This window comes from Bombina bombina, chromosome 1, assembly GCF_027579735.1.
Source record: "Bombina bombina isolate aBomBom1 chromosome 1, aBomBom1.pri, whole genome shotgun sequence".
Taxonomy (NCBI): domain Eukaryota; kingdom Metazoa; phylum Chordata; class Amphibia; order Anura; family Bombinatoridae; genus Bombina; species Bombina bombina.
This window is the reverse complement of record NC_069499.1, coordinates 838775773-838801775: the sequence shown is the minus strand read 5'-3', so window position 1 is coordinate 838801775 and position 26003 is coordinate 838775773. Positions and strand designations below refer to the sequence as shown.

At 40.9% G+C, this 26003-nt stretch overlaps 1 protein-coding gene across 1 annotated transcript in view; it reads right to left on the bottom strand.

The window, feature by feature from the left end:
- AP1G1 (adaptor related protein complex 1 subunit gamma 1) overlaps positions 1-26003 on the bottom strand; it is a gene marked incomplete in the record, with an annotated part of 574973 nt that overhangs the window by 169202 nt on the left and 379768 nt on the right.

The window sequence follows — 26003 nt, the reverse complement described above, 5'->3', positions numbered from 1 at the left end:
GACAATGTTATAAATGCTAACTGCTAGATTTAGAGTTTGGCGTTAGCTGTCCAAAACCAGCGTTAGAGGCTCCTAACGCTGGTTTTGGGCTACCGCTGGTATTTAGAGTCAGTCAGGAAAGGGTCTAACGCTCACTTTGCAGCCGCGACCGCATACCGCAGATCCCCTTACGTCAATTGCGTATCCTATCTTTTCAATGGGATCTTTCTAACGCTGGTATTTAGAGTCGTGGCTGAATGTGAGCGTTAGAAATCTAACGACAAAACTCCAGCCGCAAAAAAAAGTCAGTAGTTAAGAGCTTTCCTGGGCCTAACGGCCGGTTTATTAAGTCTTAAACTACTGTGCTCTACAGTACACTAAACACCCATAAACTACCTATGTACCCCTAAACCGAGGCCCCCCCACATCGCCGCCACTCTATTAAAATTTTTTAAACCCCCTAATCTGCCCGGCCGCAACAAACGTTATCCCTATGTACCACTAATCTGCTGCCCCTAATACCGCCGACACCTACATATTTTATTAACCCCTAACTCTGCCGCCCCCTGCTATCGCTGACACCTGCAAATTTTTTTTAACCCCCTAAATCTGCCGCTCCGTACACCGCCGCAACCTACATCTATACCTATGTACCCTAATCTGCTGCCCACCTAACACAGCCGACCCTATATTATATTTATTAACCCCTTAATATGCCGCCCCCAACGTCGCCTCCCACCCTACCTACAATAATTAACCCCTAATCTGCCGAGCACGGACCACACCGCTACTATAATAAATGTATTAACCCCTAAAGCTAAGTCTAACCCTAACACCCCCCTAACTTAAATATAATTTAAATCTAACGAAATAAATTAACTCTTATTAAATAAATTATTCCTATTTAAAGCTAAATAACTTACCTGTAAGAATAAACCCTAATATAGCTACAATATACGAATAATTATATTGTCAGCTATTTTAGGATGTAATATTTATTTTACAGGAACTTTGTATTTATTTTAACCAGGTACAATAGCTATTAAATAGTTAAGCAACTATTTAATAGTTACCTAGTTAAAATAATTACAAAATTACCTGTAAAATAACTCTTAACCTAAGTTACAATTAAAACCTAACACTACACTATCAATAAATTAAATACAATACCTACAATAACTACAATTAAATAAAACTAACTAAAGTACAAAAAATAAAAAAGAACTAAGTTACAAAAAATAAAAAAATATTTACAAACATTAGAAAAATATTACAACAATTTTAAACTAATTACACCTACTCTAAGCCCCCCTAATAAAATAACAAAGACCCCCAAAATACAAAATGCCCTACCCCTATTCTAAATTAAAAAAGTTCAAAGCTCTTTCACCCTTACCAGCCCTGAAAAGGGCCATTTGCGGGGCATGCCCCAAATAATTCAGCTCTTTTGCCTGTAAAAAAAACATACAATACCCCCCCCCCCCAAACATTACAACCCACCACCCACATACCCCTAATCTAACCCAAACCCCCCTTAAATAAACCTAACACTAAGCCCCTGAAGATCTTCCTACCTTATCTTCACCATGCCAGGTTCACCGCTCCGTCCCTCCGAAGTCTTGATCCAAGCCTCCGAAATCTTCATCCAAGCCCAAGCGGGGGCTGGCGATCCATAATCCGGCCTGAAGTCTTCTATCAAGCGGCGGCTGAAGAGGTCCAGAAGAGGCTCCAAGTCTTCATCCTATCGGGAAGAAGAGGAGATCCGGACCGGCAACCCATCTGATCAAAGCGGCATCTTCTATCTTCATCGATGACGAACGGCTCCATCTTGAAGACCTCCATCGCGGATCCATCCTCTTCTTCCGACGTCCCAACTGAAGAATGAAGGTTCCTTTAAGGGACGTCATCCCAAGATGGCGTCCCTCGAATTCCGATTGGCTGATAGGATTCTATCAGCCAATCGGAATTAGGTAGGAAAATACTGATTGGCTGATGGAATCAGCCAATCAGATTCAAGTTCAATCCGAATGGCTGATTGGATCAGCCAATCAGATTGAGCTTGCATTCTATTGGCTGATCGGAACCAGCCAATAGAATGCAAGCTCAATCTGATTGGCTGACTCCAATCAGCCAATCGGATTGAACTTGAATCTGATTGGCTGATTCCATCAGCCAAATCAGAATTTCCTACCCTAATTCCGATTGGCTGATAGAATCCTATCAGCCCAATCGGAATTCGAGGGACGCCATCTTGGATGACGTCCCCTTAAAGGAACCTTCATTCTTCAGTTGGACGTCGGAAGAAGAGGATGGATCCGCGATGGAGGTCTTCAAGATGGAGCCGTTCGTCATCGGATGAAGATAGAAGATGCGCTTGGATCAAGATGGTTGCCGGTCCGGACCTCCTCTTCTTCCCGGATAGGATAGAAGACTTTGGCGCCTCTTCTGGACCTCTTCAACCGTCCGCTTGATAGAAGACTTCAGCCGGATTATGGATCGCCAGCCCCCGCTTGGGCTTGGATGAAGATTCGGAGGCTTGGATCAAGACTTCGGACGGACGGATCGCTGAACCTGGCATGGTGAAGATAAGGTAGGAAGATCTTCAGGGGCTTAGTGTTAGGTTTATATTAAGGGGGGTTTGGGTTAGAATAGGGGTATGTGGGTGGTGGGTTGTAATGTTGGGGGGGGGGGGGGGTATTGTTATGGTTTTTTTTTACAGGCAAAAGAGCTGAACTTATTTGGGGCATGCCCCGCAAATGCCCTTTTCAGGGCTGGTAAGGTAAGAGCTTTGAATTTTTTAATTTAGAATAGGGTAGGGCAATTTTTTTATTTTGGGGGCTCTTTGTTATTTTACTTAGGGGGCTTAGACGTAGGTGTAATTAGTTTAAAATTGTTGTAATATTTTTCTAATGTTTGTAAATATTTTTTTATTTTTTGTAACAGTTCTTTTTTAATTTTTTGTACCTTTAGTTAGTTTATTTAATTGTAGTTATTTGTAGGTATTGTATTTAATTAATTTATTGATAGTGTAGTTTTAGGTTAATTGCTAGATAATTGTATGATTTTATAATTTATTGATAGTGTGTCGTTAGGTTTAATTGTAACTTAGGTTAGGATTTATTTTACAGGTAATTTTGTTATTATTTTAACTATTTTTAGCTACTTAAATAGTTCTTAACTATTTAATAGCTATTGTACCTGGTTAAAATAAATCACAAGTTGCCTGTAAAATAAATATTAATCCTAAAATAGTACAATATAATTATTGGTTATATTGTAGCTATACTAGGGTTTATTTTACAGGTAAGTATTTAGCTTTAATAGGAATAATTTATTTAATAAGAGTTACTTTATTTCGGTTAGATTTAAATATATTTAACTTAGAGGGGGGTGTTGTGTTAGGGTTAGACTTAGCTTTAGGGGTTAATCCATTTATTACAGTAGCGGCGAGATCGGTCGGCAGATTAGGGGTTAATAATTGAAGTTAGGTGTCGGCGATGTTAGGGAGGCAGATTAGGGGTTAATACTATTTCTTATAGGGTTATTGCGGCGGATTAGGGGTTAATAACTTTATTATAGTGCGGTAGCGGTCGGCAGATTAGGGGTTAATTATTGTAGGTAGCTGGCGGCGACGTTGTGGGGGGCAGATTAGGGGGTTAATAAATATAATATAGGGGTCGGCGGTGTTAGGGGCAGCAGATTAGGGGTACATAGGGATAACGTAGGTTGCGGCGGTGTCGGAGCGGCAGATTAGGGGTTAATAAAATGCAGGGGTCAGCGATGGCGGCGGCAGATTAGGGGTTAATAAGTGTAAGGTTATGGGTGTTTAGACTCGGGGGTACATGTTAGAGTGTTAGGTGCAGACGTAGGAAGTGGTTTCCCCATAGGAAACAATGGGGCTGCGTTAGAGCTTAATGCTGCTTTTTTGCAGGTGTTAGGTTTTTTTTCAGCTCAAACTGCCCATTGTTTCCTATGGGGGAATCGTGCACAAGCACGTTTTTGAAGCTGGCCGCGTCCGTAAGCACCACTGGTATTGAGAGTTGCAGTTGCAGGTAAATATGCTCTACGCTCCTTTTTTGGAGCCTAACGCAGCCCTTCTGTGAACTCTAAAATACCAGCGGTATTTCTGGTGCGGCCAGAAAAAAGCTACGCGTAGCTAACGCACCCCCTTCTAACGCAAAACTCTCAAATCTAGGCGTAAGAGTGGACGTGCAGTTTATTTAAGAAGATGTCTACAATGAACACTCCCTAGTTGGGTTGGGGGAATATTTGATATATATACACCACACATTAGATACATTGGATACATACTGTACTTTCAATTTAACATATAGAAACGACCAAGACAAAGATAAATTGACTTAATCTTGGGTGGTACAGTCATTAAATCAACTTTGTAATAAATCTGAAACAGAAAAGACTGATCAACTATTGTAAACTTACGGATTATAGTGCATTACAAAGTTCTAGATGTATACTAAAAATATACGACACCAAAATTGCATTTTATATGAGTATATGACCCTATCCCTATGCTGGTGAATGCAGAGAAGGCAGTGAACCAGGGACTAATTTATCATAGCATTTGATACTGCATATGTATTGTTAAATGGAGTATAAAACTCACATTCTTATTATGCCAATCCCAATATGAATATTAAGCTAAGTAGCTAGAATGGACTTCAACAACATAATACAAAAATCTAATAAAGAAATAAATACAAAAGGGATCTCAGAGGTTGCTTATGTATGGAAAACTACTACCATCTATTCCCAAAAGTTTATTATATCATACTCGGAATAAAACCCTTTTTGGTACCTTTGTGCTAATTAAAAATCCAAAAGATTTCTTGTTTAGATAGTAACTTGTCTCCGTTGTCCCCTCTATAGGGATTCTTTATATGCTCAATAGCCTGCCCATTCTGAACGTGTTAGTGTTCTGTTTGTGAACATCAAAAAATGTCTTGATAGTTCTGAGCATCTATTTTCATTTGTGATGTAACCAAGATGTTCCCTTATTCTTGTACGTACATCTTCTACTGGTCATCCCTACCTATTGTAGGCGATGTTCTGTGCATTCTACAAATAAAAGAACAAATAAAAGCAACAAATAAATGCAACCTTGAGTTTTCAAATCGTTGTCCCGTAACACATGGAAAAAAAATTCCTTACCTACTGTGAGATAATTACAGGACTTACAACGTGAGTTACCACATTTATAGCTGCCATTGGCACTAAGCCATGAACTGTCTTCTATTGGCAGTGCTGATATGACTGGGGGCCAATAAATTACCAAGTGTCTCTTTAAATGCTCTGTTTGTGATAATCAGCTGCATCTGAGCAGATCCTTTTGGTTCTAAGAAATTGACTTTTTACAATGCCCTTAAATACATGCTTAGGATGTGTATTGTTTGCATGTAGACAGGCATTCCACAATATCTTTTTGCGGTATAAGTCAGTTTTTGCATGTTTTAAATCTACATTACCTGTCGTAAGTTATATCAAGGAAACATATACTGTGCATGTTCCATTCAAAGGTAATTTTTACTCCTGTGTCTTATTCATTAAGGAAACTGACAAATTTATCTGCATTGTCATTGTCTGAAATCCCATATGAAAAGGAGGTCATCAATGAAGCCGATGAAAAAAACATAATGTGTTCCTTAAAAGGGTTCGTATCAGAATAAATATAGGTGCGTTTAAGCCATCCCATGAAAATGTTGGCAGTCGATGGGGCAAACTTTGCCACCATCGCAGTTCATTTTAACAGCAAATAATATGTACCCTCTAAAAGAAAATAATTATGTTCAAGCAAAAAATTAGTTACTTGCAAAATATAATGCTTCTCTGACATCTCCAAATCATTGTCAAATTCGAGAAAGTACTCAATGGCCTGTAACCCTTTATGATGTGGTATGCAGGAATATAGGAAGACCACATCTATGGTCAACCAACTATGTCCTTCCTGGCATGATTTGGAGATGTCCGAGAAGCATTATATATTTGGCAAGTAACTAATTTTTTGCTTGAACATAATTAATTTCTTTTTGAGGGTACGTATTATTTGCAGTTAAAAGGAACTGCGATGGGGGCAAAGTTTGGCCCCATCATACGCAAACATTTTTATGGGATAGCTTTAGCGCACCTATATTATTCTGATACGAACCCTTTTAAGGAACACATTATGTTTTTTTATCGCTTCATTGATGACCTCCTTTTCATATGGGATTCAGACAAAGAAAATGCAGATAAAATTGTCAGTTTCCTTAATGAACAAGAAACAGGAGTAAAAGTTACTTTTGAATGGAACATGCACAGTATCGGTTTCCTTGATATAACTTTGACAGGTAATGTAGATTTAAAACATGCAAAAACTGACTTATACCGCAAAAAGATATCAGGGAATGCCCGTCTACATGCAAACAGTACAAATCCTAAGCACGTATTTAAGGGCATTGTAAAAAAGTAAATTTCTTTCAACCAAAAGGATCTGCTCAGATGCAGTTGATTATCACAAACAGAGCAAAGATCTAAAGAGACGTTTTAAAAACAGAGGTTACAACACCAATATGGTTAACAAAATTGTGGACAAAGTAAATACTGTTGTTAGGGAAGACACGCTACAGACAAAGCCTAGGAATCAGAATACCAAACAGCCACTTTTTATTACTAAGTATTCTTCTGAATATTCTGAAATATGTAAGATTATCAAGAAATATTTTCCAATTTTATGTAGAGATAAAAAGTTGTAGAAAGTGGTAGAAAATGGCTGTAAATGTGTCTTTTCAAGAAATATAACACTTGGTAATTTATTGGTCCCCAGTTCATATCAGCACTGCCAATAGAGGCAGTTCATGGCTAAGTGCCAATGGCAGCTATAAATGTGGTAAACCTCACGTAAGTCCTGTGATTATCTCACAGTAGGTAAGGAATTTTATTCATGTGTTACGGACATCAATTTGAAACTCAAAGGTGGCATTATTTGTTCTACATCTTATGTAATCTATCTCATAGAATGCACAGAACATCGTCTACAATATGCAGGGATTACAAGTAGAGATGTACGTATACGAATAAGGGAACATCTTCGTTACATCACAAATGAAAAGAGACGCTCAGAACTATCGAGACATTTTTTAGATGTTCACAAACAGAACACCAAAACGTTCAGATGGCGGGCTATTGAGCATATAAAGAATCCCATTAGAGGGGGCAACAGAGACAAGCTACTATCTTAACAAAAAAACTTTTGAATTTTTAAATTAGCCCACACAGGTACCCAAAGGGTTTAATTCTGAGTATGATATAAACTTTTGGGAATAGATTGTAGTAGTTTTCCATCCATAAGCAACCTCTGAGATCCCATTTGTATTTATTTCTTTAATATATTTTTTTATTATGTTGTTGGAAGTCCATTCTAGCTACTTAGCTTAATATTCATATTGGATTGGCATAATAAGAATGTGAGTTTTATACTCCATTTAAAAATACATTTGCAGTATCAAATATGCTATGATAAATTAGCCCTTGTTCACTGCCTTCTCTGCATTCACCAGCATAGGGATAGATCATATACTCATATAAAATGCAATTTCGGTGTCGTATATATTAAGTATACATCTAGAACTTTTGTGATGCACTATAATCAGTAACTTCACAATAGTTTATCAGTCTCTTCTTTTTCAGATTTATTACAAAGTTGATTTAATTAATGTATCACCAAGATTAAGTCAATTTATCTTTGTCTTGTTGTTTCTGTATGTTAACTTAAAACTACATATGTATCCAATGTATATATATCAAATATTCTCCCAACATGTAATAGAAGGTATATTCATTATAGACATCTCCTTAAAATTAACTGCACGTCCACTCTTAGCATTTATAACATTGTCCCCTTTGTTAGCCAGTTTTTAGGAGTTTGTGTTACTTAAATTAATTTAAATACTGTTAATTGGTTGACCAATAGCTGCTTAGCAGCTTCCTTTTTAAAGAGGTTGGACAAAATGTTTTGTTAGGTCTATGATTACGGCTCTATGCCAAAACGCGTAAGTCCAGTTCTTCTGTCTTACACGTCCTGTTTTTATACTCTATGGAAGAATAAAGTTACATATTTTTACCCTTTTATGGATTGGATTCCGGACTTTATCATTCCCTGGCTTGTCACCCTCTCTGTAGATACAAGTTAGTAATTTTAGTTAGGAGACATCCAGGTAAAGTAGCTGCTCTCTCACTGATTAGAAGATGCGGAAGGTAGCAGGTAGCTGGAAGCGCAGTGTAAATTTCGTTGGGTTTGCCCCTATGTCGGCCGAAATGGGATAGGGCCATTTTCAGCCGACATTTCGGTGCATCCCTAGGAAAAAGTAGAGAGAAAAAAAAAGGGGTAAAGAGGGACGTGTCCAGGCAGCAGCCATGACCGGTTGCAGATCTAGTAACTCCTCATAACATTTGGATAAGCTGCCAATTATCTATCTTTTGGTCAAACATCGACATTCACAGATCACTACACCTACTTCATGATCCCACACTGCATTGAAATAAGTTGATTTTGTGCAGATCACACACGCCAAAGCATCAATCCAGACTGTTAGTGAAGCTAGGCGGCGGCCTGGCAAACTCATCCACAACAATCCTTGGTTATCTGGGTAGCGCAGGACTACTCTACTGCTGATTTAAAATGGAGGAGTACCATACAACCTTATTCGCCTTACTGGCAAGCTCTCGAAACTAAGATGGAAAGTAGTTTTAGCAATATTATTACTACCGCTAAAAATGGCTACGTTGAAGAGGTTGCTGAACAATCAGTGTACTATAGTTCAGACGCATCCACGCTCCCAGAAGTCAAACCTGGAGCAAACTGGATCCTTGCACCCCAGATGAAGGTGTCTGGAAAGTTGTGGGCTCCTACCACTGGAAAAAATTAAAGCAATCACGCAGAGGAATATCTATTTGACAATGTGGTTGCTCTCATTAAGCTTGCGATTCACGGTGCAGTCTCAAGAGATACCTTCTTACCTATGGTCCCTGACAGGTGAGATGTGGCCGACTCCCGTCGTTCGGTTTCAGAATGGGTTTGTTTTCCCTCTCCAACTGGAAGATCCGCACTGGCAGCGCTGATAAAATGGCACCCTGGAGCTATATCCCTTGATGCGTCAGAGCGCTTACTACCTTTGATAACCCTGGACATACCACTATCAGGCTGCAAGGAGCCAGATTTATGATACAATCGGTCGGGCTTTATCAAGAGGTTATTGAATACTCAATAACCTCTTGATAAAGCCCGACCGAGGTTCGGGGGAAACGCGTCGAGGAGTAAAGGACATATCTTCTGGTCTTGCAGTGTGGACAGTCATCACGGTAGTACAATAGGGCAGTCCGGACGCCTTGTACTGACAGAGACAGACGATCAGGAACTTTCTGCCATCTATGTTCCAGCGCACGTAAAGACCTTTTTATATCTACATGCTCATAAATTGTTTTTATCCTGTAAGTGCAACATAAGCAGTTGCGTGTGTGTGTTTGATAAATAAACCTTCACTTGAATCGTGCCCTGGTGCGCTTCTGTTTCTTTTTCTTTTTCATATTTTTCCCATTGTATGTCATTAACTATTGTTAATCCCTGTAATTTGACCTAATAGTTTACATTTTTCTTCTAGTCCGATTTATATGATAGAAGTAATTATAATGATATCTAAGTCTTTACAGAGGATAGGCCTGTATAATCCGCCTAAGAGGCCACCCCACATTCCCCTTATGAGAAGTCAGTTATACGTGTCCTTAAGCTTTCCTGTTATAAACTGCAAATGTACTACTGCAATTTCAAAGCAAATCTACATCACTTTTTAGTAACAATGGAAAATAAATAGTATACTGTACAGATATTATGTTGGTATGTGTAGACTTTCCCAGCCTAATGAAGCATTTTCAGATCCATTGCCTGGTGATACCTCACATGACCATATATGCAATTCTATATAGATTTTATTGTATGCTTAAGACAATCTCATAGACTCCTATGATATTTTGAAGATATATGTGGTATAAAACTATATTTACTGCTTAGCTAACATTCAGGAATACATATTCATCCTAATCTATTATTAGAGTCTACACTCTATTTTTCCTCAGAAGACTCAACTATATGCAACATACAGCTTAGTTAATTGGGGGGGGGGGGGGGTAGATTTAGTACCCAATTAAACTTCTCTAAAGGTGGCTGAGATAGGCCATACCTATTCCTAGTAGACGGAGTGTGACCTTTCTACTGTGTACAGATTAGTAATCATACCTAAGCTGCAAATCTATTTTATGCTACTATTCCTCCTACCCACTGTCAAGGCTATTCAATTTTCACAATAAGTTAATAAAGGTCCATGAGTGAGCATTTGTATCATTGCATTCCCTCTAGATGCAATTCTAGATTGTATGGGTCCATAAGTGGATCATTAAAGTATGAGGGGGATTTAAAAACATTGGAATATCTTTTACTTTTATACTGCATCACTTTAAGCAGTGCTTACCCGCTGAGTATTAAACTATGACTTCCTAATACCTTCATATAATAGGGTCTAAAAGAAGCCCCATCATAATATATTTTTAAACATATATCTATATCATTGCTCTATATTGTCTCAGCTCTCCTCTCTTTGATATATATGTTTTGTTCTGGGTCCAAAAGTGACCTCCTTTGCACTTTGAAGGGTAAATAATAAAAAATGGAGATTTCATACCTATATGTTCATTACATCTGTTCTTACGTGCAGATTTAATTTTATTTATAAATTAATGTTTACATTATTCACTGTATACTTATTCCTCTTGATGGTATGGTCAAAACCTGCACTTTTGTATATTTTTCTACTCGTGAATGAATATGCTATGTTGTTACTGCTTAAAAAAAAAAAAAAAAAAGGTAAAGAGGCGGCATAAGACTGCCGCTACTACACAATATCAGAGTGGGTTCGTGGTCTCTCACTGCCAAGAAAATAAATTTATCAGGTAAGCATAAATTATATTTTATTGATTTTTTTTTAAGGTAAACAAACTATTTTTCTTTCTAAAAGCAGTGAGAGTACACAAATTCATTCATAAACTATGGGAAACCAATACCCAAGCTGTGGAGTCCACAAAATATTTTAAGGGAGGGAAAGGTAGGGGAAGCAGTCCTAAATACTAGGCATCACAGCTTGAAGAACCTTTCTCCCAAAAGATGCATCAGCAGAGGCAAAAACAGCAAATCTGTAAAATTGACAATCCTTGGTAGCATGAAGATAAAAATGTAAAGCTCTAACAACAACCAGATTATGTAACAACCACTCTTTGTAAGAAGGATGATTGGGACAAAGAGACGAAACAACAAATTCACGATCATTATTGTGAGTTAGATAAACAAAAAAACAACTTTGTCCGAACTACAGCCCTATCTGAATGGAACACTAGATAAGGCGGGCATACTGGAGGGCAGACAATACGACACTCTACAGGCAGAGGAAATTGCAAATAGAACAATTCCCTCCAAACCAGTAAACAACATCAATAGGCTCAATCGAGCCTGTTTAAAGAACTCCAAGAGCAAGACTAAGGCTCCATGGAGGAGCAATAGGCTTGAAAACCAGGTTAATGCTAGCAATAGCTTGAACAAACGACTGAACATCTGGGAAAACGAGCCAACCTTCAATGCAACAAAATCGAAAGTGCAGAAATCTGCCCCTTGAGAACGAGCTGTCATGCCCTTCTCTTAACCTTCTTGTAGAACTGAAAGATACGTAGAGTCTTCCTCTTGTGCCAAGGGAACCCAAGGTCCATACCCCAAGACAGATAAGCCCTCCAACACCTTGAAGTAAATACGCCTGGGTAACAGGTTTTCTAGCCTGAACCAAAGTCTCAATCACTGCCTCAGAGAATCCTCTCTGAAATAAAACTAAACGTACAATTTCCATGCAGTCAGCCTCAGAGAATTTAGATTTAGAACGGACCCTGTGCCAGAAGGTCCGGCCTCTGAGGTAGCCGCCATGGAGAAGCAGACGACATTCTCACGAGGTCTGCATACCAAGTACTACGTAGCCACACAAGAGCTAACAGGATTGCTGGAATTCCCTCCTGCTTGATTCAAGCTATTACTCGACGGATCAGAACAATTGGAGGAAAGAGATACACTAGATTGAAATGCCACAGAAATTAAAAATTTTTTTTTACCAACTCCACTTGAGGATCGATCTTGACCCGTATCTGGCAGTTTGACATTGAGACGGGAAGCCATCTATCTCTGGACACACCCATCTGCGGAGATCTCGCAAAATACCTCCTGGTTTAGCGGCCATTCCCCGGAGTGCAGAGTCTGTCTGCTCAGAAAATCCGCTTCCCAATTGTCTACACCTGTGGAAAAAATGGCTGATATTTGGCAGTGATATATCTCTGCACAATTAAGGATTCCAGACACCTCCTGCATCACCAGAGAACTGCAAGTTCCGCCCTGGTAATTGACATAGGCCACCGTAGACATGTTGTCCGACTGAAATTGAATAAAACAGAGAGAAAACAAGGGCCATGACTGAAGAGCATTGAAGATGGCCCTCAATTCCAAAACATTGATTGGAAGAATCGCTTCCTCTTGGCACCAGGAGCCCTGAGCTTGCAGAGAACCCCACACAGCACCCAAGCCTCTCAAACTCGCATATGTTGTTAAGATCTCCCAGGATGGGCGTAGGAAGCACATGCCCTGGATAACAGGTTCCTGAGACAAGCCACCAGGAAAGAAGACTCTCTCGTCTCTGCATCCAGAGATATTACCTGAGACAGGTATAAATGCTTCCCGTTCCATTGCTTGAGCATACATAACTAACGGTCTCAGATGAAAGTGACCAAAAGGAATATTGCTCGAAGCTGCTACCATAAGACCTACCACCTCCATGCATTGAGCCACTGATGGCCAAGGAGTGGATTGAAGAAGACGGCAGGCAGCCTGAAGCTTCTCCCTGCGTTGATCTGTAAGATAAATACGCATGCTGAGAGAATCTATGATGATCCCTGAAAACTCACTCTTGTGCTGGGGAGGAGAGAGATTTTTTTCCAGGTTTAACCTACAGCCAGCCAGAGTACTCCTCTTGGTGAGATTTTGCTAAATGTAAAGATGGCACCTGATCGTCCAAGTATGGCGCCACCGCAATACCCTGTAGTCCGACTACAGCAAGGGAGGCCCCCAGAACCTTTTTAAAGATCCTTATAGCCATTGTTAAACCAAACAGAAGAGCTATGAATTGATCATGTTTGTCCAGAAAAGCAAAACGTAGATACTGGTGATGATCTTGGTGTTTTGGAATGTGAAGATATGCATCCTTCAGATCTATGTTAGTCATGAATTGCCCCTCCTGCACAAGAGGAAGAATGGACCTGCTGGTTTCCATTTTGAAGGAAGGTACCCTTAAGAGTTTGTTGAGGCACTTCAGGTCTAAAATGGGTCAAAACGTCCCCTCTTTTTTGGGAACGATAAATAGGTTTGAATTAACCCTTTCTCCCCTCTTTGCCATAGGTACGGGGACAACAACCCCCATACATACCAGATCGTCTACACAGCATAGGAAGGCTGTTTTTTTTCCCCCCTGGCTTCCCCGAAATCCTTTAAAGGAGGAACCTGCTCTGTGGAGGGCAAAGTCAGAAACCTATTTGTAACCCTGAGATATGATGTCCAGAACGTAAGGGTCCTGAACAGACTGAGCCCAAACCTCCTGAAAAAGACATAATCTGCTCACTACTTGACCTGAGCCCAGGTCGGGGCCGACCATTCATGCTACCTTGTTGTCTGGGGTCGATTTCTTGGGCTGTTTGCTCTTGTTCCACACCGGTTTTGGCTTCCATATACTCCTGGGCATTTCAGATGTGGTTGTTGAGTCACTCCTGTGTGTCATGTTCTGACGAAAGAAGCAAAAATGTCCTGTAGGATGTCCCTTCGGTCCCAATTTCTTATCCTGAGGTAGAAAATGCCCCCTTACCGCCAGTGACAGAAAAATTATGGAATCCAGGCCTGGTCCAAATATGGCTTTTAAGGGAAAATCCTAAGATAGTACAGTCCTGGCCAAAAGCTATGAAAATGACACAAATATTAATGTTCAATAAGTCTGCTGCCTCAGTTTTTATGATGGCAATTTGCATATATACCAGAATGTTATGAAGAGTGATCAGATCAATTGCAATTAATTGCAAAGTCCCTCTTTGCCATGAACATTAGCTTAATCCCCCAAAAAAACATTTCCACTGCATTTCAGCCCTGCCACAAAAGGATCAGCTGACATCATGTCAGTGATTCTATCATTAAAAGTTGATTCAGCTGCAGGATTGGGGCACTAGCATTGCAGAACTTGCTCAGGAATGGCAGCAGGCAGGTGTGAATGCAATCGTCAATAAAAGCCTTTGACACTTATGAAATGCTTGTAATTATACTTCAGTAGCATCTGACAAAACATAGTAACATCTGACAAAAAGATCTAAAATTACTGACGCAGCAGACTTTGTGAAAAATAATATTTGTGTCATTCTAAAACTTTCGGCCAGGACTGTAGTCTAGACTTGGAAACCATGTCAGCTGACCAAAACTCTAGCCAGAGAGCCCTTCAGGTTAACACAGAGAAACCAGAGTTTTTAGCATTGAGAAATGAATAATGGCATCACAAAGAAGGAATTGGCTGTTCCTAGGGTCTGAAAGCAATCTTGGATATCCTTCAAAGGGAATTCTACCAAAATCAGTTCAAATAAGGCAACACCAATTATCTTGTTCATGCCTGGATTAAGTCCTGGACTTCTGTTTTGCAGCCTGTATGCATAATGGTTGAATATAGTTTCTGTGTTGAAATGGAAACTGAGTTTTCTAGACCCTAGTTCAGTGTACTACCTAATGAGCTAGCATAACCCTACATCCACAGAGGTAAAATCTGACTTGGCACTGCACATCCACAAAAGACATTAATGCGGGGTATGACAATACCAACAATCCACACACAAAAATTCAAACTATTGCACAGCAATAACAATGGCAGACTATTACATAGTATAGATATAAGATTACTTCACAATTAAATTAATCACAAGGGTGTTAGATGCTGGAGGTCGCAGGGTAGCCCTTGTTATTTTTCCAGCAATTTGTGCTAACAGCTACCAATACTCTTACTTAAGAGGATTACATGGACACATCATTAACCCCAGTCCTGTCTTGAAAGGGAAACTACCCATAAAAGGACTACATTTTCTTCAGAGCATCCGTTTTCACCTCTTCCAAGTTACTGAGCCAAATAATTACTGGGGGATTATGGGAAGTGGGAGGGATACTTAAGCTTTGCTGCGGTGTCTTTGCCTCCTTCTGGTGGCCAGGAGATGAATTCCGAACAGTAATAAATAGATTTGTGGACTCTACATGCCATTGGAAAGAAACACTACAATACCCTGGGACCTGATCACACACAAAAGGGCACCCAGAACCATTGGGAATATTCTTTCAGCTGTAGCCAGAGCAAATGGTAGAGCAATAAACTAAAAATGTATTTCCAGAAAAGCACACCTCAAAAACTGGAAACGATCTCTGTGAATAGGAACATGAAGGTAAGCATCCTTTAAATCTACTATGGACATAAACAGTCATTGCTAAAAAAAGGCAGAGAAGGCTGCATAGTTTCCAAACCTGTTCAGAGCCTTTATAACTAGAACTGGTCCGAAAGTACCATCCTTCTTTGGAACAATGAAGAGATTTAAAAAAAAAAAAAAAAAAAAAAAAATCCCATCCCCTGTTCCTGCAAAGAAACTTGAAAAATCACTCCCATATCTTCCAGATCTGAGACAGACTGAAGAAAAGCTTAAAGGGATACTGAACCCAATTTTTTTCTTTTGTGATTAAGATAGAGCATGCAATTTTAAGCAACTTTCTAATTTACTCCTATTATCAATTTCTCTTCGTTCTCTTGCTATCTTTATTTGAAAAAGAAGGCATCTAAGCTAAGGAGCCAGCAAATGTTTGGTTCAGCACCATGGACAGCGCTTGTTTATTGGTGCTGTCCAATCAGCAAGGACAACCCAGGTTGTTCACCAAAAATGGGCCGGCATCTAAACTTACATTCTTGTTTTTTAAATAAACATACCAAGAGAATCAAGAAAAATTGATAATAGGAGTAAATTAGAAAGTTGCTTAAAATTGCATGCTCTATCTGAATCACGAAAGAAAAAAAACAAAATTTATGCTTACCTGATAAATTTCTCTCTCTTGTGGTGTATCAAGTCCACGGTTTCATCCATTACTTGTGGGATATTCTCCTTCCCAACAGGAAGTGGCAAAGAGAGCACCCACAGCAGAGCTGTCTATATAGCTCCTCCCCTAACTCCACCTCCCAGTCATTCGATCGAAGGTTAGGAAGAAAAAGGAGAAACCATAGGGAGCAGTGGTGATTGTAGTTTTAATAAAAAATAATACCTGACTTAAATAGACAGGGTGGGCCGTGGACTCGATACACCACAAGAGAAAGAAATTTATCAGGTAAGCATAAATTTTGTTTTCTCTTGTAAGGTGTATCGAGTCCACGGTTTCATCCATTACTTGTGGGATACCAATACCAAAGCTTTAGGACACAGATGAAGGGAGGGACAAGACAGGTACCTAAACGGAAGGCATCACTGCTTGTAGAACCGTTCTCCCAAAAATAGCCTCCGAAGAAGCAAAAGTATCAAATTTGAAAAATTTGGAAAAAGTATGAAGCGAAGACCAAGTCGCCGTCGCCTTACAAATCTGTTCAACAGAAGCCTCATTTTAAAAAACCCATGTGGAAGCTACCGCTCTAGTAGAGTGAGCTGTAATCCTTTCAGGAGGCTGCTGGCCAGCAGTCTCATAAGCCAAGCGGATGATGCTTTTCAGCCAAAAAGAAAGAGAGGTTGCCGTAGCCTTTTGACATCTCCGCTTTCTAGAGAAGACAACAAACAATGAAGATGTTTGACGAAATTCTTTAGTTGCTTGCAAGTAGAACTTTAAAGCACGAACCACATCTAGATTGAGCAACAGACGTTCCTTCTTGGAAGAAGGATTAGAACACAGAGAAGGAACAACAATTTCCTGGTTGATGTTCCTATTAGAAACAACCTTAGGAAGGAATCCAGGTTTGGTACGCAAAACCACCTTATCAGCATGGAAAACAAGATAGGGTGAATCACACTGTAAAGCAGATAACTCAGAAACTCTTTGAGCCGAAGAGAAAGCTACTAAAAACAGAACCTTCCAAGATAAAAGCTTGATTTCTATGGAATGCATAGGTTCAAACGGAACCCCTTGAAGAACTTTAAGACCTAAATTTAAACTCCATGGCGGAGCAACAGGTTTAAACACAGGCTTGATTCTAACTAAAGCCTGACAAAACGCCTGAACGTCTGGAACCTCTGCCAGAAGCTTGTGCAATAGAATAGACAGAGCAGAAATCTGTCCCTTTAAGGAACTAGCTGATAATCCCTTCTCCAATCCTTCTTGGAGAAAAGATAATTTCCTAGGAATCATGACCTTACTCCATGAGTAACCCCTTGGATTCACACCAATGAAGATATTTACGCCATATCTTTTGATAGATTTTCCTGGTGACAGGCTTTCGAGCCTGAATCAAGGTATCAATGACCGACTCGGAGAAACCACGTTTTGATAAAATCAAGCGTTCAATCTCCAAGCAGTCAGACGCAGAGAAATTAGATTTGGATGTTTGAATGGACCTTGGATTAGAAGGACCTGCCTCAGCGGCAGAGTCCATGGTGGAAAGGATGACATGTCCACCAGATCTGCATACCAAGTCCTGCGTGCCCACGCAGGTGCTATCAAAATCACTGAAGCTCTCTCCTGCTTGATTCTGGCAGACGAGAGAGGAGAGGAAATGGTGGAAACACATAAGCCAGGCTGAAGGACCAGGGCACTGCTAGTGCATCTATCAGCCCTACCTGGGGATCCCTTGACCTGGACCCGTAACAAGGAAGCTTGGCGTTCTGACGAGACGCCATCAGATCCAGTTCTGGTTTGCCCCATAGTTGAATCAGCTGGGTAAATACCTCCGGATGGAACTCCCACTCCCCCGGATGAAAAGTCTGTCGACTTAGAAAATCCGCCTCCCCAGTTCTCTACCCCTGGGATATGGATTGCTGAAAGATGGCAAGAGTGAGACTCTGTCCATCGGATTATTTTGGAAACCTCTACCATCGCTAGGGAACTCCTTGTTCCCCCCTGATGGGTGATAAAGGCTACAGTCGTGATGTTGTCCGACTGAAATCTGATGAACTTGGCAGCAGCCAATTGAGGCCACGCCTGAAGAGCATTGAATATTGCTCTCAGTTCTAGAATGTTTATCGGGAGGAGGGTCTCCTCCTGAGTCCACAAACCCTGAGCTTTCAGGGAGTTCCAGACTGCGCCCCAGCCCAGAAGGCTGGCATCTGTAGTTACTATAATCCACTCTGGCCTGCGGAAACACATTCCCCTGGACAGATGGACCTGAGACAACCACCAGAGAAGAGAATCTCTGGTCTCCTGAACCAGATCTATCTGAGGAGATAAATCTGTGTAATCCCCATTCCACTGATTGAGCATGCATAGCTGCAGTGGTCTGAGATGTAGGCGAGCAAACGGAACTATGTCCATTGCCGCTACCATTAGGCCGATTACCTCCATACACTGAGCCACTGACGGCCGAGAAATGGAATGAAGAGCTCGGCAAGAAGTTAGAAGTTTTGATTTCCTGACCTCCGTCAGAAAATTTTTCATTTCTAATGAGTCCCTAGGAAGGAAACCCTTGTGAGAGGGGAGAGAGAACTCTTTTCTATATTCACCCTCCACCCGTGAAGAATTTGTTTAGGATCTTGAGATGCAAGATTGGTCTGAAAGTTCCTTCTTTCTTGGGAACCACAAACAGGTTGGAGTAAACCCCTTGCCCCTGTTCCGCTATTGGAACTGGGCGAATCACTCCCATGGTATGTAGGTCTTCTACACAACGCAAGAACGCCTCTCTTTTCAACTGGTTTGCAGATAATAGAGAAAAATGAAATCTCACCCTTGGGGGTGAATCTTTGAAGTCCAGAAGATATCCCTGGGAAACGATTTCTAAAGCCCAGGAATCCTGAACATCTCTTGCCCAAGCCTGAGCGAAGAGAGAAAGTCGGCCCCCCACTAGATCCTGTCCCGGATCGGGGGCTACCCCTTCATGCTGTCTTGGAGGCAGCAGCAGGCTTCTTGGCCTGTTTACCCTTGTTCCAAGCCTGGTTAGGTCTCTAGACTGACTTGGCTTCAGCAAAATTTCCTTCTTGCTTCGCAATAGGGGAAGCGGAAGCGGGACCACCCTTGAAGTTTCGAAAGGAACAAAAATTATTCTGTTTGGTCCTCATTTTATTTATTTTATCCTGAGGGAGAGTATGTCCTTTCCCTCCAGTGATATCCGAGATAATCTCCTTCGGTTCAGGCCCGAATAAGGTCTTTCCCTTGAAAGGGATATTTAACAGCTTGGATTTTGATGAAACATCAGCTGACCAGGACTTAAGCCATAACGCTCTGCGCGCCAAAATGGCAAAACCTGAGTTATTTGCCGCTAATTTAGCCAGTTGAAAAGCGGCATCTGTAATGAAAGAATTAGCTAGTTTAAAAGCTTTAATTCTATCTAAAATATCATCTAATGGGGTCTCTACTTAAAGAGCCTCTTCCAGAGCCTCAAACCAAAAAGCAGCTGCAGTAGTTACGGGAACAATGCACGCAATAGGTTGGAGAAGAAAACCTTGATGAACAAAAATTTTCTTTAGGAGACCCTCCAATTTTTTATCCATAGGATCTTTGAAAGCACAACTGTCTTCAATAGGTATAGTTGTACGCTTAGCTAGAGTAGAAACAGCTCCCTCCACCTTAGGGACCGTCTGCCACGAGTCCCGTATGGCGTCAGCTATGGGAAACATTTTCTTAAAGGTAGGAGGGGGAGCGAATGGAATACCTGGTCTATCCCACTCCTTAGTAATAATATCCGTAATCCTTTTAGGGACCAGAAAAACATCAGTGTAAACAGGCACCGCTAGGTATTTGTCCATTTTACACAATTTCTCTGGCACCACAATAGGGTCACAATCATCCAGAGTCGATAAAACCACTCTGAGGAGCAAACGGAGGTGTTCTAGCTTAAATTTAAATGCCGTCATATCAGAATCTGTCTGAGGGAGCGTTTTTCCTGAGTCAGAAAACTCTCCCTCAGATAGCAAATCCCTTACCCCTACTTCTGAGCCTTGTGAGGGTATATTGGATACGGCTACTAAAGCGTCAGATGGCTCTGTTCGGAACCCAGAGCTATCGCGCTTCCCCTGCAACCCTGGCAATTTAGATAAAACCTCTGTGAGGGTAGTATTCATAACTGCCGCCATGTCTTGCAAAGTAAAAGAATTAGACGCGCTAGATGTACCTGGCGTCTCTAGTGCGGGCATTACTGGTTGTGACACTTGGGGAGAACTAGATGGCATAACCTCATTTCTTTCTGTCTGAGAATCCTCTAGTGCTACATTTTTAAGAGCCACAATATGATCTTTATAATTTATAGACATATCAGTGCAAGTGGTACACATTCTAAGAGGGGGTTCCACAATGGCTTCTAAACATATTGAACAAGGAGTTTCCTTGATGTCAGACATGTTTTACAGGCTAGTAATGAAACAAGCAAGCTTGGAAAACACTTTATTCAATGTAAAACCAACAAATTCAAAAAACGGTACTGTGCCTTTAAGAGAAAAAACATAATTTATGCTTACCTGATAAATGTATTTCTCTTGTAGTGTATCCAGTCCACGGATCATCCATTACTTATATCCAGTCATTCGACCGAAAACATGCAGAGAAAGGAAAAACCATAGGGTGCAGTGGTGACTGTAGTTTAAATGAAAAAATTACCTGCCTTAAAATGACAGGGCGGGCCGTGGACTGGATACACTACAAGAGAAATAAATTTATCAGGTAAGCATAAATTATGTTTTCTCTTGTTAAGTGTATCCAGTCCACGGATCATCCATTACTTATGGGATACCAATACCAAAGCTAAAGTACACGGATGAAGGGAGGGACAAGGCAGGTACTTAAACGGAAGGTACCACTGCCTGAAAAAAATCCTCTCTCCCAAAAATAGCCTCCGAAGAAGCAAAGTATGAAGCGCAGACCAAGACGCCGTCTTGTAAATCTGTTCAACAGAAGCCTCATTTTAAAAAGGCCCAAGTGAAAGCCACAGCTCTAGTAGAATGAGCTGTAATCCCTTCAGGAGGCTGCTGTCCAGCAGTCTCATAAGCTAAACGAATTATGCTTTTAACCAAAAAGAAAGAGAGGTTGCTGAAGTCTTTTGACCTCTCCTCTGTCCAGAGTAGACAACAAACAAAGTAAATGTTTGATGAAAATCTGAAGTAGCTTGTAAGTAAAACTTTAAAGCACAAACCACGTCCAAATTGTGTAATAGACGTTCCATCTTTGAAGAAGGATTAGAATACAAGAATGGAACAACACTCTCTTGAGTGATATTCTTGTTGGATACCACCTTAGGTAAAAAACCCAGTTTTGATACGCAGGACTACCTTATCCGTACGGAGGACCAGATAAGGAGAATCACATTGTAAAGCAGATAACTCGGAGACTCTACAAGCCGAGGAAATATCTACCAAAAAGGAACTTTCCAAGATAAAAAGTTTGATATCTATAGAATGAAAAGGTTCAAACAGAACTCCTTGAAGAACCTTAATAATCAGGTTTAAGCTCCATGGCGGAGCAACAGGTTTAGACACAGGCTTGGTTCTAACCAAAGCCTGACAAAATGCCTGAACGTCTGGAATATCTGCCAGACGCTTGTGCAAAAGAATAGACAGAGTAGGAATCTGTCCTTTTAAGGAACTAGCTGACAACCCTTTTCTCAAAATCATCTTGGAGAAAAGATAGTATCCTGGGAATCCTGACTTTACTCCATGAGTAACCCTTGGATTCATATCAATAAGATATTTATGCTATATCTATGTTAAATTTTGCTAGTGACAGGCTTTCATGCCTGTATTAAGGTATCAATGACTGACTCGGAGAAGCCATGCTTTGATAACATCAAGCGTTCAGTCTCCAGGCAGTCCATCTCAGAGAAGTTTAATTTAGATGGTTGAAAGGACCCTGAGGTAGAGGGTCCTGTCTCAGAAGCAGAGACCATGATGGAAAGAATGACATGTCCACCAGATCTGCATACCAGGTCCTGCGTGGCCACGCAGGCGCTGTTAAAAACACCAAAGAACTCTCCTGCTTGATCTTGTGCAAAGACCTCCGGAGGGAATTCCCACTTCCCCGGGAGAAAAGTCTGACGACTTAGAAAATCCACCTCCCAGATCTCAACACCTGGGATATGGAGAGTTGATAGACCAGAGAGAGTCTCTGTCCAGAGAATTATTTAAAGACTTCTAACATCGCTAGGGAACTTCTGTTGGTGGATGATGTAAGCCACAGTCGTGATATTGTCCGACTGAATCTGATGTACCTCAGAGTTGCTAACTGAGGCCAAGCCTGAAGAGCATGGAATATCGCTCCCAGTTCCAGAATATTTATTAGAAGGAGGGTCTCCTCCTGAGTCCACTATCCCTGAGTCTTCAGGGAGTCCCAGACTGTATCCCAACCTAAAAGGTTGGCATCTGTTGTAACAACTGTCCCATCTGACCTGCGGAAGGTCATACCCTTGGACAGATGGACCCGAGATAGCCACCAGAGAAGAGAATCTCTGGCCTCTTGGTCCAGATTTAAGAAGGGGACAAATCTGTGTAATCCCCGTTCCATTGACTGAGCATGCATAGTTGCAGAGGTCTGAAATGTAGGCGTGCAAACGGTACTATGTCCCTTGCCGCTACCATTAGGCCGATTACATTCATGTGCCGAGCCACCGAAGGGCGCGGATGGAATGAAAAACACGGCAGTAATTTAGAAACTTTGACAACCTGGACTCCGTCAGGTAAATTTTCATTTCTGCAGAATATATCAGAGTCCCTAGGAAGGAAACCCTTGAGATTGGGGATAGAGAACTCTTTCCTTGTTCACTTTCCACCCCTGCGATCTCAGAAATGCCAGTACTACATCCGTATGAGACTTTGGCAATTTGGATGTTCGACGCCTAAATAAGGGGCCACTTCTATGCCCGGCAGCCTAAGGACCGCCAAAGCGACCCCAGAACCTCCATAAAGATTCTTGGGGCTGTAGTTAACCCAAATGAAAGAGCAACAAACTGGTAATGCCTGTCTAGAAAGGCAAACCTGAAAAACGATGGTAATCCTTATGCATCGTTATGTGAGGATAAGTATCCTTCAAATCCATTGTAGTCCTCTATTGACTCTCCTGGATCATAGTTAAGATGGTACGAATAGTTTCCATCTTAAATGATGGAATTCTAAGGAATTTGTTTAAGATCTTTAAATCCAAAATAGGTCTGAAGGTTCCCTCTCATTGGGAACCACAAACAGATTTGAGAAAAACACTGTCCCTGTTCCTGTCTTGGAACTGGATGGGTCTCGTACACAATGTAAGAATGCCTCTTTCTTTATCTGGCGTGCAGATAATTGTGAAAGGTAAAATCTCCCCTTTTCGGAGGGGAAGCTTTGAAATCCAGAAGATAACTCTGGGATATAATTTCCAATGCCCAGGGATCCTGGGCATCTCTTGCCCACGCCTGGGCGAAAAAAGAAAGTCTGCCCCCTACAGGATCCGTTACCGGATAGGGGACCGTTCCTTCATGCTGTCTAAGAGGCAGCAGCAGGCTCCTTGGCCTGCTTATCTTTGTTCCAGGTCCGGTTGTCTCCAGACCGTCATGGACTGAGCAAAAGTACCCTCTTGATTTGCCTTAGAGGAAGTTGATGCCACACCTGCCTTGAAGTTTCGAAAGGCACGAAAATTAGACTTTTTTGGCCCTTGATTTGGACCTGTCCTGAGGAAGGGCATGACCTTTTCCTCCAGTGATATTAGCAATGATCTCCTTCAAACCAGGCCCTAATAGGGTCTGCCCCTTGAAGGGAAGTTAAGTAGCTTATTTATTAAAGTCACGACAGCTGACCATGATATAAGCCATAGCGCTCTGCGCGCCAGTATAGTAAAAACAGAATTCTTAGCCGTTAGTTTAGTCAAATGAACAAAGGCATCAGAAACAAAGGAATTGGCTAGCTTAAGTGCTCTAAGCTTGACAAGTATATTCATCCAATGGAGTCGCTACCTGTAAAGCCTCATCCAGAGACTCCAACCAGAACGCCGCAGCAGCAGTGACAGGAGCAATGCATGCAAGGGCTGCAGGATAAAACCTTGTTGAATAAACATTTTCCTAAGGTAACCCTCTAATTTTTTATCCATTGGATCTAAAAAAGCACAACTGTCCTCGACAGGGATAGTGGTACGCTTAGCTAGAGTAGAAACTCTTCTCTCCACCTTAGGGACTGTCTGCCATAAGTCCTGTGTGGTGGCATCTGTTAGAAACATTTTTCTAAAAATAGGAGGGGAAGAGAACGGCACACCTGGTCTATCCCATTCCTTATTAATAATTTCTGTAAACCTCTTCAGGTATTGGAAAAACATCAGTACACACCGGCACTGCATAGTATTTATTCAGTCTACACAATTTCTCTGGCACTGTGATTGTAACACAGTCATTCAGAGCTGCTAAAACCTCCCTGAGCAACAAGTGGAGGATCTCAAGCATAAACTTTAAATGTAGAAATATCGGAATCAGGTTAAATCATCTTCCCTGAGTCAAAAATATCACCCACAGACTGAAGCTCCCCTCAGCTTCTGCATATTGTGAGGCAGTATCAGACATGGTTCTTGACGCATCTGTATGCTCTGTATCTACCCCCAGAGCTATCTAGCTTTCCTTTAATTTCAGGTAGTCTGACTAATACCGCTGCCAGAGTATTATTCATAACTTTCGCCATGTCTTGTAAAATAAACGCTATGAGTGCCCTTGATGTACTTGGCGCCATTTGAGCGTGAGTCCCTGAAGCGGGAGTCGAAGAGTCTGACACGTGGGGAGAGTTAGTCGGCATAACTTTCCCCTTGACAGAATCCTCTGGTAAAATAAACGCTATGGGCGCCCTTGATGTACTTGGCGCCATTTGAGCATGAGTCCCTGAAGCGGGAGTCAAAGGGTCTGACACGTGGGGAGAGTTAGTCGGCATAACTTCCCCCTCGACAGAATCCTCTGGTGATAATGTTTTTAAAGACAAAAAATTATCTTTATTGCTTAACATGAAATCAGTACATCTGGTACACATTCTAAGATGGGGTTCCACCATGACTTTTAAACATAATGAACAAGGAGCTTCCACTATGTCAGACATGTTAGTACAGACTAGTAATGAGACTAGTAAGCTTGGAAAACACTTTAAATCAAGTTAACAAGCAAATATAAAAAAACGTTACTGTGCCTTTAAGAGAAACAAATTTTGTCAAAATTTGAAAAACAGTGAAAAAAGGCAGTAAATCAAACGAAATTTTTACAGTATATGTAATAAGTTAACAGAGCATTGCATCCACTTGCAAATGGATGATTAACCCCTTAATGCAAAAAACAGATCAAAAAAACGACAGACGTTTTTTAACAGACACAACAAAACTGCCACAGCTGTGCTGTGGATTACCTTCCCTATAAACGATTTTGGAAGCCTTTTTAGCCCTTTAGAGATGTCCTGTAGTATTCATGGGACTGCTGAGGGAATCTGGATGATACATTTTGTAATTTTAACTGCACAAAAAAATCGCCAAAATAGGCCCCTCCCACTCATATTACAACAGTGGAAAGCCTGAGGAAACTGTTTCTAAGCAAAATTTAAGCCAGCCATGTGGAAAAAACTAGGCCCCAATAAGTTTTATCACCAAACATATATAAAAAACGATTAAACATGCCAGCAAACGTTTTAAATTACACTTTTATAAGAGTATGTATCTCTATTAATAAGCCTGATACCAGTCGCTATCACTGCATTTAAGGCTTTACTTACATTACTTCGTTATCAGCAGT